The sequence below is a fragment of the Cucurbita pepo genome, chromosome 15, assembly GCF_057944985.1.
Source record: "Cucurbita pepo subsp. pepo isolate OVF chromosome 15, ASM5794498v1, whole genome shotgun sequence".
NCBI lineage: Eukaryota > Viridiplantae > Streptophyta > Magnoliopsida > Cucurbitales > Cucurbitaceae > Cucurbita > Cucurbita pepo.
The window spans coordinates 10103622-10118765 of record NC_141812.1 but is presented as its reverse complement, the minus strand read 5'-3'; the positions used below and the strand labels follow the sequence as shown (position 1 = coordinate 10118765).

The window sequence follows — 15144 nt, the reverse complement described above, 5'->3', positions numbered from 1 at the left end:
TATTACAGACATGTCGAGATTTAACTCTCTACAGGTATCGGTTTCTCGTGTTGAGGCCCGACAAATGGGTTGTCTAGTTCAATCCTTCCATTAATTAGGGCTCGAATCTCGGTTAATTTATGAATGTCAATTTAGGGTTTCAAAGTCTACGAAATAGCTTGCCTTTCTCCACCTATCATTTTTCGTTCGATCTTATCCACGTGGTTTTTCCTCTCGAGCCACCTCGGAAAAAATTGGCCGATGATTGCTCATATCAAATTGAACTAGATTGAACGATTTTTAGTAAAATTATAACACGATTCGGTATATGAATTTACAAGTTTAGTCCCTGAACTATAAAACGCGTTAAATAGGTTCTTGAACTTTGAAAAGTTTCTAAAACGTCTTTAAAACATATATTTTGTGTCCAATATATACGTTTCTAAAATTTTCAATTTAGGTTTAGTATCTCGTTAATCTATTCAACATTTTTTAAAAATTTATTGATAGTGTAACAGTTCAAGTTCACCGCTAGCAGATATTATCTTCTTTCAGCTTCCCTTCTAAACCCTAAGCCATAAACACGTCCGTTAGGGAGACATCACCACACCCTCATAAGTAATTCTCCGTTCCCCTCAAAGTTTTAAAACACGTCTGTTAGGGAGAGGTTTCCACACCTTATAAATAATGTTTCGTTTTTCTCTCCGACGAAACCCTAAAAGTTATTAAAACTTCAGTAATTTTTAAAAAATTTATAGATTAAATTTGTAATTTAATTTTTTTTTACGATAAAAAAAAATAAAAATTATTATACTTTACAGTAAAAAATGATAACGTTGGTGACAAAAATCTAATGTCTAATCAATAAGACTAAATTCTCTCCCGAAAAGAGAATCTCAATTCCATCATTACCTCACAAAATCATGAAAATATTGAAAAAAAACTCGAATTTTCATCATTAGGGTTAAGAATAGATTTCTCGGGAATTTTTTTTTACCTTTTAACCAACATCGAACATCGTAAAATTTTAATTTCATTAGACTGAACTACAGATATTTGAATTTTACGAAATCTATCCACACTAATTTTAACAAAAAAAACATAGTAAAAATATTTATTAAAAAAATCCGTCCACATTATAAATATTCAAAATTTTCTATTATATCAAAAAATATTTACCATATATACTTACAGAACGTGCTCGTGTACCTATTACATTAAATTTTTATGACATCATTTAAAATTATTTTAAATGAATGTTTTCACACTTATAACAGTCATGTCATGTATTTGATATCGTTACAAAATTTTAAAAATTTACAATTATAGATATTTCGATATATATATATATATATATATAGATGGGACATAAATGTGAATAAGTTTATAGAGTTGTCTTTACAATAAATAAGGAGAGGAAGAGGCTAACGTGGGCATCATGTGCCAAACAAAAGTGTTGTCAACATCAAACCCTAAAGAAGCAAAATTTAATCTCCATTGCCCCTCTATCTCAACCACCGATTTTATTCGAATAAATACCGGGTCACCTTACAACGCTAAACAACGGATCGGGATTCAAATCTTTCACTCTACATATAATTATACACCAAGAAAAGAGATATCTGGTCGTGATCGTATTGTTTAACCTTTTTACGACGAAAGTCGATCAGTTTCTACTTCTCTCGAGAGCGTCGTTCAGATCTTGTTCATGAGAATGTAATAACAATAGTAATAAAGATGACCCAAAAAACTCGATCAAACAAATTTAGAGTCGGGTTCATCAACTGGGTTGAGTTTGGAAAATGTCTCAACCTGACCTAACCTAATAACGGACACTCGATAAAAAAACAGAAACAGGAGTACATTTGCCCTATCAATTACGAACAAACACAAAACTACAAAAGCGGGGTTTTTTTTTTTAGATAAGAGAATGTGAGCCATAGAACATGCGGGACTTGGGGAGAGAAAGATGTAACTTTCAAAGTTTTGCTGTAAATGGAGCCACCCGAGCAAAGGCGGGGGTGGGGACGGGGATGGGGACGAGGACGAGGACGATGTGTATCATTTTTGTACGTACCATTTTGAAAACTAGCTCCGTGTTCGGTTATAATTGTTCGATTTTGTGGCTCAAAATTCAGCATGACCATGTGGGAATCCTTTTTTGACAAAGCTTTTTGTTTAGAGAAAGTTTGATTATGAGTGTGGGGAAATTTTTTCACTTGTTTTTATGGATTTAGAACCCACCAAAGATCTTTTACAGACATATTTTCCTTTGCCCATTTCAATATGTCCTTATAATATGTTATATATATATATATATATATATTGCAATCTATCGATTTCATTCACGGGTTTACTATATTATATAATCTGATGACGTGACGTTAATCATTTACAATTGGTTCGACTTTGAATTCAAAATTGACGCTCGTCGTCAATTCATAACTAACGATTCTCTTGAACAGAGTGTAAGAAAAAGGATATTTGTAACAGCCCGCTCACCGCTACTAGCAGATATTGACGCTCGTTGTCAATTTATAACTGATGACTTTCTTGAACAGAGTGTAAGAAAAATGATATTTGTAACAGCCCGCTCACCGCTAGCAGATATTGACGCTCGTTGTCAATTCATAACTAATGACTTTCTTGAACAGAGTGTAAGAAAAAGGATATATGTAACAGCCCGCTCACCGCTAGCAGATATTGACGCTCGTTGTCAATTCATAACTAACGACTCTCTTGAACAGTGTAAGAAAAAGGATATTTGTAATAGTCCACCCACCACTAGCAAATATTGACGCTCGTTGTCAATTCATAACTATAGTCTCTCTTGAATAAAGTGTAAGAAAAACGATATTTGTAACCGTCCACCCACCGCTGATATTGTCTACTTTGGCCCGTTACATATTGTCGTCAATCTCACGGTTTTAAGATGCGTCTGTTAGGGAGAGATTTCCACACTCTTATAAGGATATTGTCTGCTTTGACCCATTACATATCCTCGTCAACCTCACAGTTTTAAAACATGTCTGCTAGTGAGAGGTTTCCACACTCTTATAAAGAATATTTTGTTCCCTTCTTCAACTAGCGTGGGATCTCATAATATTACTCAATTATGAAACCCTTTAAACGAGATCAACTTTGTTTCAAATTATATATTTAAAAAATAATTCGTACGATCTATCATATCCTTTGTTAACATCTAAATTCATTAGAGATCGAGAGAATATAAAGAATACATTAAAAAAACAAAAAAACTTCGGGATATACCCATTTCCTCGAGATCGAACGTTATCGTTGTTTAGATGACATAGACCAGGCTGTTTGTTCCATAACAGGGTGGCAAACTGAAACATTCAGGTAGCTCACCTACAACCGAAACAAAACCCGAGCATTTCGTACACTCAATCTCGTATCTATCGTACATTTTATACGTCATGAATATTTGCATACACATAGCTTTTAATTAAAAACTTAAAATAGACACATTAATACCAACATAATGTACTATAAAGGAACCCCTCCATTTATTGAAATAATTATGCCAGCTAGCCCTAATTTTTATTTTTATTTTATTTTATTTTATGAAGAGCTACATTATAGAGAGGGAGGTGACATTTATGTGGATAAATATTAATAATTTATGTGAATCCTACCAAATTTAAACAGCTAAAACTAATGATTTCAATCAAATATGAATTAGATTAGATCTTATTAAGAAATTTAATATAAAGTTTTTAACGTATATTCGGTGTATTATTTCATATATTTATTACGAGACAGCTCGAAAGTGTTCTTCATTCGAGATTATTTTGTTCGGGCATGATTTATAAGGGAAGGTATGGAGCGTCGAGTGACGTTGTTTAGCTCGTGGAGTCGTTTAATCTGGGTTAAGAAGTTCGTGTTTCCTTCAAATGGTTTCTTTTTCTTTTCATTTTTACATATTATCTGATTTTGGTAGCTCGAGATAATTTTCGATTTTTTTTTTAATTGTTTGGGGTGTTCATATGACTCGAGAACTCGAGAACTCGACAACTTAGACTACCCAACTCAAACCATAAAAATTGGGTTGGGTTGAATTTTTGAAAAATCGAAAAATTTGGATCACCAGATAAAGTTAAAAAGTTTGTTGCGGGTGAATTTCAGCTCGGGTACTAAATAAATTATGGTCGAGTTAGATAAGACCTATAACAACTCAAGGCCACCGCTAACAGATATTATCTGCTTTAGCCCGTTACGTATTTCTGTCAGCCTCACGATTTTAAAATGCGTCTACACTTTTATAAGAAATATTTCATTTCTCTCTTCAACGGATGTGAGACCTCACAAACTACCCGTTGGGGGCCCCAATTTCCTCTCCGACCGATGTGGGATTTCATAATTCACTCCCTTGGGGACCTAGCGCTCTTACTGGCACACTGCCCGATCTCTGGCTCTGATACCATGAGTAACAACCCAAGCCCACTACTAGCAGTATTGTCTGCTTTGACCGTTACGTATCACTGTCAGTCTCACGATTTTAAAACGCGTCTACTGGGAAAAGGTTTCCACACCCGTATAAATAATATTTCGTTGTGGGATCTCATAATCCACCCCCCTTAAGGGCCCAACATCCTCGCTAGCATACCACCCAATGTCTGGCTCTGATACCATGAGTAACAACCCAAGCCCACTACTAGCAGTATTGTCTGCTTTGACCGTTACGTATCACTATCAGCCTCACGATTTTAAAACGCGTCTACTGGGAAAAGGTTTCCACACCCGTATAAATAATATTTTGTTGAGGGATCTCATAATCTACCCTCTTGGGGGCCAGCGTCCTCACTGACACACCGTCCAATGTCTGGTTGCCCACTACAAGCAAATATTGTTCTTTTTAAGCTTTCTTTTCCGAGCTTCTCCTTCAGAAACCTAAAGAACTCGGTTTGACATATTTCTATCTGATTCGAGAAGAAAACTTTCTAAAAATTCCACTCGCTAATTATACAACGTCTATTTTAAAATATTACAATTTAAACGAGAGGCGAGATTTCAAACACGTCACACATCGATCGAACTATGAGCTGGGATCGATGACTTGGTTAATTTTGGTTCATTAATGTTTTATCAAACATTATTCATTAATTGATTCCATCATTTTGTCACATTTTACAACAGAAAACATTAATACAAAATACTGTTTGATGAAAATATTTGGTGTGAAGTTGTTTTCTTTTAGACTGACAAATTTAAAAACTATATATTAATTAATTTGTTCTATATTTCTCCTATTTATTGTCACGTTATGATTAAATTTTTAATTTTAATAATTGCAGCTTTTAATGCCATTCTAAAAATAGGACATTAATTTTCCAGTGTTGGAAAATATTACTTTTGGTCTGTTTTCATCAAACTTAGCCCGTACCGACAATAAGCTGTTCTCGAAAGGAGATGAAATGTAACCGTCCAAGTCCACCGCTAGCAGATATTCGCTTTGACCCGTTACGTATCGCCGTGAACCTCACGGTTATAAAACGCTTCTAGGGAGCAGTTTCTACACCTTTATAAGGAATGTTTCGTTCCACTCTTGAACTGATGTGAGATCTCATAATTTTTTTCTAAAAAATACTCCTTTTTTCCACAGAAAAGTTGTTTGTGACCTTCCTTCTCCGTTAATCTCGAGAGTCAGGGTCTTTTCTTATTTGGGCAGTCACGGGCCCTTTGAGGTCCTGCTAATGAGTTGTGGATGTAACTGTTATTTGATTCCAACGGCCAATAATGTTCTCGCCTCCCCTGTTCGGGCTGGAGTTCCACTTTCACAGAAGAATCGACGAGTTTTTTTCAAAAGATTCCAAGCACACTCGAAAGTGCTTCGAAACTTTCAAAAAATCATTACCGTTAGTTCTGGATAGAAACCGTGAATACTTTGATTCAAAAATACTCTTGAACCTTCGAAATAATATAAAAAATACCTTAAACTTTTGATAAGAACTTCAAAAACACTTTTAAATTATTTTTAAAAAAAATTAAAAATACATTTATTATTAGTATCATGTTTCAAAAATACTCGTGAACTTCCTAGAGTAACATTAAAACGTTTGTAAATAATCTATGAAATGTTCGTTGTATTGCGAGACCTTGGCCCGAGCAGAGTCAAGGTCAAGCCGATGACTTGGCCTAGCGTAGAGGCAAGTCGAATGGGTCATAGACGATTGAACATGCACGCGCAGGCAGCGTGTGTGGTTGAACAAGCTTGGATTCCGCACAAGCGATGTTCGATTGGCAAAGACAAGTCTCGCCTAAGGTCAGACGAAGCCACAAAGCCGAGGCGAAAAATATACATGGGGCATAATTCCCCTCAAGGCTAGTCGTGAGCGTGTCAAGATCACGACGCCGCACGGTAAAAAAAAATGTAGGACGGTGAGAGACGATAATATTTTTTTATTTTTTTAATATAATATTAATGATAAAATTAGTATTATTTTATTTTATTTACAAGGAATAATTGAAATGGAATAATTAGGTAACATGGGGGAAAATGAATAAATGAGAATATGAAAAGGAAAAGAGAAAAAAGAATGGAAGGATATATTTGTCTTTATCACACAAAAAAGAAAATAAATTAAAATAAAATAAAATAAAATAAAATAATATTAATAATAAAGAGATAATCTATTTAGCCTGAAATTTCGCCTTAGAAAGTTGGAAGGTTCTCCCATAAACCCCACCTCTTCAATAAATCGCCCAATTTGATTTTTCAAACCCTAAATTTTTATTTTTTATAAATAATTAAAAAATAATCTAATAATTAATTTGTTGACATTTAATTAATTTGATGGGATTGTTCATTTTTAGACCTATTAATTGATTAATAATTAAAATTTTTAAAAATTAAAAAGAGGGACAAAAAAGTAATTTAACAGTCACCCATAAGCTTGTCTACTAAATGGTCGAGAGATTCTAGATATTGCTCTCTTTGAGCTTTTCTACGTTAGCACATACTGTTCTATTTGGGCTTTCTCTTTCGGGCAGATATTGTCCTAATCTTTCCTTCCCCTCCACTGTTTGTTAGCAGATATTGTCCTGTTTGAACTTTCTCTTTTCGGCAGATATTGTCTTTCCCGTCTTAGCAGATGTTGTCTTGTTTGGGTTTTGTGGGCAGATATTGTCCTACTCTTTCCTTCCCCTCCACTGTTAGCAGACAATATTGTCCTATGCTCCACTGTTAGCAGACAATATTGTCCTATTTAGATTTTATCAGCAGATATGGTCTTATTTGAGTTTTCTCTTTTGGGTTTCCACTCGAGAAGAGATTTCTCACAATCCACCCCCTTCAGGACCCACTGTCCTATCTGGGTTTTCTCTTTCAGGCAAATATTGTCTTATTTGGGTTTTCTCTTTTGTGTTTCCCTCGAGGAGAGATTTCCAATTCGTTCCCCTCTTCAATTGATGTAAGATCTCACAATCCACTCCGTTTAGGACCCACTGTCCTATCTGCGTTTTCTCTTTCATGCAGATAATATCCTATTTAGGCTTTCTCTTTTGTGTTTCCCTCTCGAGGAGAGATTTCCTCCTCGTTCCCTCTCTCCAATCCTTGTGGGATCTCACAATCCACCCCCTTCGAGACCCAGCGTCCTCATTGGCACACTGCCTCATATCCACCCCTTTCAGGGCTCAGTCTCCTCACAAGCACATCGTTGAGTGTCTAACTCTAATATCATTTGTGACGGTCCAAACCCACCGGTAACAAATATTGTCTTCATTGTGCTTCCCTTCAAGGTTTTTAAAACCCGTCTAATAAAAGATATTCCGTTCGTGGGATCTCACAGATATCATCCTTAAAAAAAAAACTTAAAAGAATTGAGGTTACCACCTCCACTAATACCACGTATCTCAATCATAAGAACTCTAAAATTAAGTAGGTTTAGCTCAATACCAAACTGAAATGACTCGGGTTAGTAAGTGACAATAGAATTCACTCTGGGAAGCAACAAGTAGGTAACATAGTCATGTGTCGGGATATACAAGAAAATGTCAGGACCATCAAATACCGAGGATCCTAAATATCAAGAGAGAAGAAAGTGATGAAGAAAGCAGAGCCACAAAAGCAGAGGGACCCCATATGTCATTTGGAGGTCCAACAATGGCGACGGCACCCCATGGCCATGGCTCCCACCATTCCTCATCTCTCTCTCAGTACAACTTCCGTGCTCTCTCTCAATAAATACCTCTCCTTCCACTCCCAATCCCTTTCCAAATTTCCCCCCAATGCCGATTCCCAAGCCCGCCGCTCTCAAGCACATTGTCAAGCGCTGCTCCAGCTTAGGCCGGAAGCAAGACGCCGCCGCTACTACCACCGCCTACGACGGCGTTCCCAAGGGACATTTCGCCGTCTACGTCGGCGAGCATCGGAGCCGATATGTCGTCCCCATTTCCCTCTTGACTCACCCTGATTTTCAGTGTCTCCTCCGCCTCGCGGAGGAGGAATTCGGCTTCCACCACCATATGGGCCTCACTATTCCTTGTGAAGAGGTGGTTTTCCGCTCACTCACCGCCGCTCTCAAATGAACCCACCACCGCCCAAATGCACAAATCCCTCAATTCTTTTTTATTCATAGTATTATTATTTTTTCCCTTTTAGAGGGTTTTTCTTTTTTTTAACTACCGTTTATCACGTTCGAACGTTTTTCTTAAAAAAAAAAAAGAACGGGTGTAGCTCAAAATGTGTTCGTAAGTACTACCCGATTTAGTTCCTTTAGTGTCGAGACAAAGACGATAGCTATTTTGACTAATGAGCTAAGCTCGGTGTAAAATAGGGTTTGTGTTTTTTGTATAAATATTTAGTAGCATCGGAGATTTTCCTCGTAGGGGTGGATTGGTTTCTTCGGACACCCTATGAGAGATTAAGGTAATAATAATATTACTGAATTATCAAAGATTTGAACGTCTTATCTTCTAAATTATGTTCATATTGAATATCTGTTAATTTACGACATTGTCTACCTTTCATTTTACGTATACTCTAGACTAAATTAATAAAAATATCTTCAAACATTAAAAAAAAAATTCAAAAATACCATTATTGTTAGTTTGAGACTAAAATCATTCCTTAAACTTTCAAAAATACATTTTCTTTTAAGAGCGTTTGAAAAATACCGTTAAATTTTAAAAAATTTCATTAATATACTTATTTTTTTTTTTAAAAAAAAAAACTTCAGAAATAATATTACCATTAGTATCACGTTTCAAAAATACTAATGAACTTTCTAAAAAAGAAAATAATATAGGAGGTGTATTTCCGCTCATATATTGACGGGTAAAAAAACTTTTTTTTAATTTTTTTAAAAATTCAACTATATTAATAAAACTTTTAAAATTTTAAACTATTTTTTAAATAAAATAATAAAAACTAATAATAACAATATTTTTGAAAAATTAAGAATATTATTAAAAAAAAAGTAAAATTTAAGAATTTTTTTTAAGACAAAATACGAATATTTATTTAATAAATATAAAAAATCTTGTATTATTAGAATTATTTTTTTAAAAAAAACCCCAAAATTGCTATTTTGAGAAAAAAAATGGTGTATTATTATTATTATTATTATTATTATTATTATTTTATTTATTTATTTATTTTAGGTACAATAATGTAAAGAGACAAGAAAATAAACTTATTTTAACCTTTTGTTTTAAAGAGTCGGTGGAGGAAATTGATGTTGTTGATCAATTCCCACCAATTAAGCCAATGATTGTTACTATTTTCCATTTTTTTTTATTAAATATATTCTTATTTTTGACTTATTCATTATCTTCGACCTGAATTTTCGTTGCTCCGTGACGTCGTATGCTTGAAGCTAACTCGTACGCTACTGAACTACACGTAACCTAAAATTACACCTCTATGACAGAACATCATAAATGAAATCAATAAAGGACGGTAGCTCGTTTCCGTAATGCAGGGGTTTTCTAATTCCCGACGATCTTAATAAATAAAAATGAATCAACCGAACCAACCTGAACTAACCCGAATAAAATCCAGTGGACGAACGTTTTTTTTTAGGACAAGATATTAAATGAAATCGATGAACGTGTGGTGTTGGAAGCAAATAGTTTTACATGGGGGACTGAGTTTGATAGAACAAATCTCTGCCATTTTCTTTATAGGATGAGAGGACCATTGGCCTTAGGGTTTGTGCTTTTCTTGCTGGTCCTATTGTATTATTTACTTCCTCACAATCACACACTTACTTTTATTTCCGTCCACAAAAATTTCTTCCCTATCGATAAGAATTCCGTCTTCGATTCTCTGAAAGATTCAATTTTTATATCGACGGGAAGGTTTCCAGTTAAAGTTAAATAGTTGGATGCTTTTCGTCCGGATATTATGAACATGGGAAAAGCTTTCAATACCGAATTTTTAGGGTTCGACCTGCCTAGAGAATAAAATTGAAAAATCACATCCCGACCCAGATATAAAAATCGAACTTTTAGTTGAAATACAGCTTGATATTAAGCTTTGAGTTGAAATAGACACAAGGGATCAATGATTCTTATTCCTCTGAGTTGAAATACAGCTTGACATTAAGCTCGAGTCACACGGGGTTTGAGATCGCACATCGATTAGAGAGGGGAATGAGTGCTAGCGAGCACGTTGGGTCTCGAAAGGGGTGGATCGTGAGATCTCACATCGATTGGAGAGGGGAACGAGTGCTAGTAAGGACATTGGGTCCCGAAGGGGGTGGATTGTGAGATCCCACATCGGTTGGAGAGAAGAACGAAGTATGCTTTATAAGGGTGTGGAAACTTCTCTGTATCAAACACGTTTTAAAAATCTTGAGGGAAAACCCAGAAAGGAAAGCTCAAGATGACGATATCTGCTAACAGTGGACTTGGACCGGCTTAGAAGATCCATGACGTACTTCTGCTGAGTTAGATGCACACCTCGAGAGATCGATATTTAAAACTTTAGTTCATATCATAATTCAGCGATAAATGACGTATATTTCTTGGTAAACGGGAATTAAATAAGATGGGGACAAGATGTCTAAAGCAATTATGCTTTAATTGCAAAAAAGGGTCCTCACAAGTCTATCAAATCAGTTTTCAGATCAAAAGTGCTGGAAATTTTATTATTATGCCCTTCTTATTTTCCAGTTGTCTTCATGTTCTTTCTGCATTTTTGTCTATCCACCCATTGTCCCACCTCAAGTACACACCATTTTCAATCAAACAATGAAAAAAACAACACCAAAAACTCGGATCGGGTTGAGCTACCACTGTTTATTTCAGATGTTCATGTCGTGAATTTGTAACCCTGATCGTTAAATAAGTTGATCGGGTTCAATTAGGGTTATTTATTTCAGATGTTTATGTCGTAGAATTCGTAACCCTGATTGTTAAATAAGTTGATCGGGTTCAGTTATGGTTGTTTAGTTCAGATGTTTATACCGTGGAATTCGTAACCCTAATCGTTAAATAAGTTAATCGGGTTCAGTTAGGGTTATTTAGTTAAGATGTTTATGCCGTGGAATTCGTAACCCTGATCGTTAAATAAGTTGATCGGGTTCAATTAGGGTTGTTTAGTTCAAATGTTTATGTCGTGGAATTCGTAACCCTAATCGTTAAATAAGTTGATCGGGTTCAGTTATAGTTGTTTAGTTCAGATGTTTATGTCGTAGAATTCGTAACCCTGATCGTTAAAGAAGCTGATCGATCGAGTTTGTAAAACTGATATTATACCGAACATGCTAATTAAATCTGAAACCCTAGCATGTGCTAAAAGGGAAAAAGAAAAAGAATCAGAGATTTTGAAACGTTTGACGAGTTGAATTCCAAGTCAAGCATGACACCTAAAAAATATAAAATTTGATGGGGTTGGTTAGAGTTGGATAAGGTACTTAATATCATTATATGTTGCATGTGCTTCTATCTACCTTTATTTGACTCTCGGTCTTTTATTGAGCTAATCAAGCTTGATTTATTCGAAAGAGATTTTCGGTTTTAGGGTTTGGGTAGCAAAACCGACCCTACAAAACTTTAGACAATGACCCACAATTTGTTAATTTTAAAATATAATTCAATATGAACAGTATGTGACGAAACAGACTCGGGAAGGGTAAGAACTAGGATTATTGTTGCTATCGTGATAGAATATGTTGTTTGATTAAACACTGGCTTTTGATTTATTTGGGGAGGGACTGTAACGATCCAAGCCCACCGCTAGCCAATATTGTCATCTTTAGGTTTTTCCTTCAAGGGTTCTCTCGTAAACGGATAGAATAAACGAGAGTGGCAAACATTTTAACTCGAACAATTGGATTTGATCTGAAAAATGTGTTGACTCGACCCAACTCAGCTCATGAACACCTCTATCGATTACGTATTTATCTTAACGGGTTGAGAAGATTGAAAATTTTAAAACCGTAGAAACGATATTGAAGATCGAGAAGCTTATTATATAATTATAAACTTTGGTTTAATTTAAAATATATAGAAATGAGAGAGATGGGTAGGGTATCCCTTGTCTATGCTTTCCATGTCTCTTTCTTCTTAATTTCTCTCTCTTAGTCAACCTTTGCATGCTCTTCTTCCCTTCTTTTTCTACGTTCGTCTATAATAATTCAAACTCGTATGAGATGGATTAGGGTTACGTTCGTCTATAATAGTTCAAACCCGTATGAGATGGATTAGGGTTACGTTCGTTTATAATAGTTCAAACCCGTTTGAGATGGATTAGGGTCGGGTAGTTCGAGTCATATGAACACTATTTCCATTCATTCGCTCTCCTCTCCAACCGACGTGGGATCTCACAATTCTTCACCCCCTTCAAGGTCTAGTGTCCTCGCTGGCACTCATTCCTTTTTCCAATCGATATGAGAACCCCACAAAATCCACACCCTTCGGGGCCAGCATTCTTACTGGCACACCGCCTCATGTCTACCCCCTCTAGGGAAGAGCCTCCTCGTTAGCACATCGCTCCTAGTGTCATCGCTAGCACTCATTCCTTTTTCCAATCGATATGGGACCCCACCAAATCCACCCTCCTTCGAGGCCAGCGTCTTTACTGGCACACCATTTCATGTCTACCCCTTTCGAGGAAGAGCCTCCTCGTTGGCATGTCGCCCGGTGTCTAGCTCTGATACCATTTGTAACGGCCCAAGCCCACCACTAGTAGATATTGTTCTCTTTGGGCTTCCCCTCAAAGTTTTTAAAACGCGTCTCGAGGCAGAGGGTTCCACACTCTTATAAAGGATGTTTCGTCCTCCTCCGAGCGTTTAAAGTTTAAAGGATTCAAAAGGGCCCTCCAAAAAAAGGCTTAGATGCATAGCTTTTGAAGGGAGAGGGCCATACAAAAGCCTCAAAGCCCAACATCTAGAGGCATAACACCTCATTTAATCTTAATTAAATCAAACCCTAATTAAGGGGCTTTATAGAACCCACCAAATCCTACGTGGCAGCTCATCATTGGCTTAAACCTTAAGGATATTATTTATTTAATTTATCTTGCAATAATTTAGGAACATTTCAATCAGCCTGTCAACCTAAAGCTTATCTCCAAAATTAAAATCATAATCAATCAAATTACCAAAAAAATTAAATTAAATTAAATTAAATTAAAAAAAAGAAGCTTATCTCCAAAAATCAATAATTCAATACCTTTCATTAAAAAATTGAGCATCGCTTTTTTAAACTTTTTTTTTATTATTAACATATTTATGAAAATAATTATTTAACGTCTTTAGCGTCGATGATGACATCGTGAAGTGAATTTGTAGCTGATGTTATTTATAAACGACCAATCACGTTTTCACGTTCTTTTGTTGTATAATTTTGAAAATTCTACGCATAATTAGATAACGAAATGAAATGAAAATGACGTGAAATTATTTGTATAATTGTAATAAAATAAATTAAAAAGCAATAGTTAATATTAAAAGTATGATTAAGACAGCTATTTCTCCTTTAAAATTTGTAAAATATTACTAAATAATTATTTTTTAAAAAAATATTTATATTATCCAATGATATTTCTTGTGTTACGTAAATTATTAAAAATTGGTAAATGAAAATTTTAAAAATATAAAAATGATTCAAAGTGACTTTTTAGAAAATTAGTTTGAGAAATAAATTGTTTTAAGTAAAACATTTAAATTCAAATTCTAAAAAAAAAAAAAAAACATTTTTAGTGTTTAATTAAAAATTTCTTCCAAAATTACATAATAGGTGGACATGACCGAAATATCCTTGCAAAAATCTTTACTTTTTCATGATCGTTGTAGACAACCGTTAGCAGCCACCAACGACTGCTATCGACAATCATCTTGTCGTCGCTACTAGCAAATGCCACTGCCCACTGTCGTAAACAAATCGCGTCATTTGTGACACAATAAATAAAAACAAAACAATATAATTTATTTAGAAAATAGAGACTCGAACAGGGAAGTTAAAGTTCATCAAATACTATCTAAATAAACTTAAAAACTATGGAACGAGAGCTCTTTCTCGTAATTCTCTACGTACAAAAAAAAAATTGGATCAAAGACGTTAACGAAACTTTTTATTTTTAAAATTAAAAAGTGTTTTAAGAATTAAGGTATTTTTTATAATAAATTTATATTAAGAAAAATAAAAAATAAGATATATATATATATATATATATATATATATATAACTAAAAAGGAACAATTAATTTATGAAATGAAAGAAATAATTAAAAAAAAGAGAGAAAATGAGTTAGTGGTTTCCAATGAGATGATAATTCATCAAAATAAAAATAAATAAATAAATAAATAATAAAAGTTGTCTTTAAAAAAATAATAATAATACAAAATTCAAATATCTAACTTTTTAAATAATTATTAAATTATAAAAATATCGATGTAGATATAAATATGAACTTTTAATTTTTATAAATATTATCAATATAATTAAAAATTTAACAAAATTATTTAAATTAATAATTAAGTTGATTTTTCTTCAAACTATATCATTGACATTGTTATAAATATTTACATACACATTAAGATCAATTAATAATTTTATTTATGTAGATTAAATAGAAAAATAATTATAATTTCAATTTAAAATTAAAAAAAAATACCAACAATTTAAATTTAATTTTAAATTATAACTAATTAACATAAAAATATTAAAAATGTATTTCATTTCGTAACCAATACAAAA

At 34.1% G+C, this 15144-nt stretch overlaps 1 pseudogene; it reads left to right on the top strand.

The window, feature by feature from the left end:
• Positions 1-8196: 8196 nt before the first annotated feature.
• On the top strand, positions 8197-8787 carry LOC111811958 (protein SMALL AUXIN UP-REGULATED RNA 9 pseudogene; annotated as a pseudogene).
• The last annotated feature ends 6357 nt before the right edge of the window (positions 8788-15144 follow it).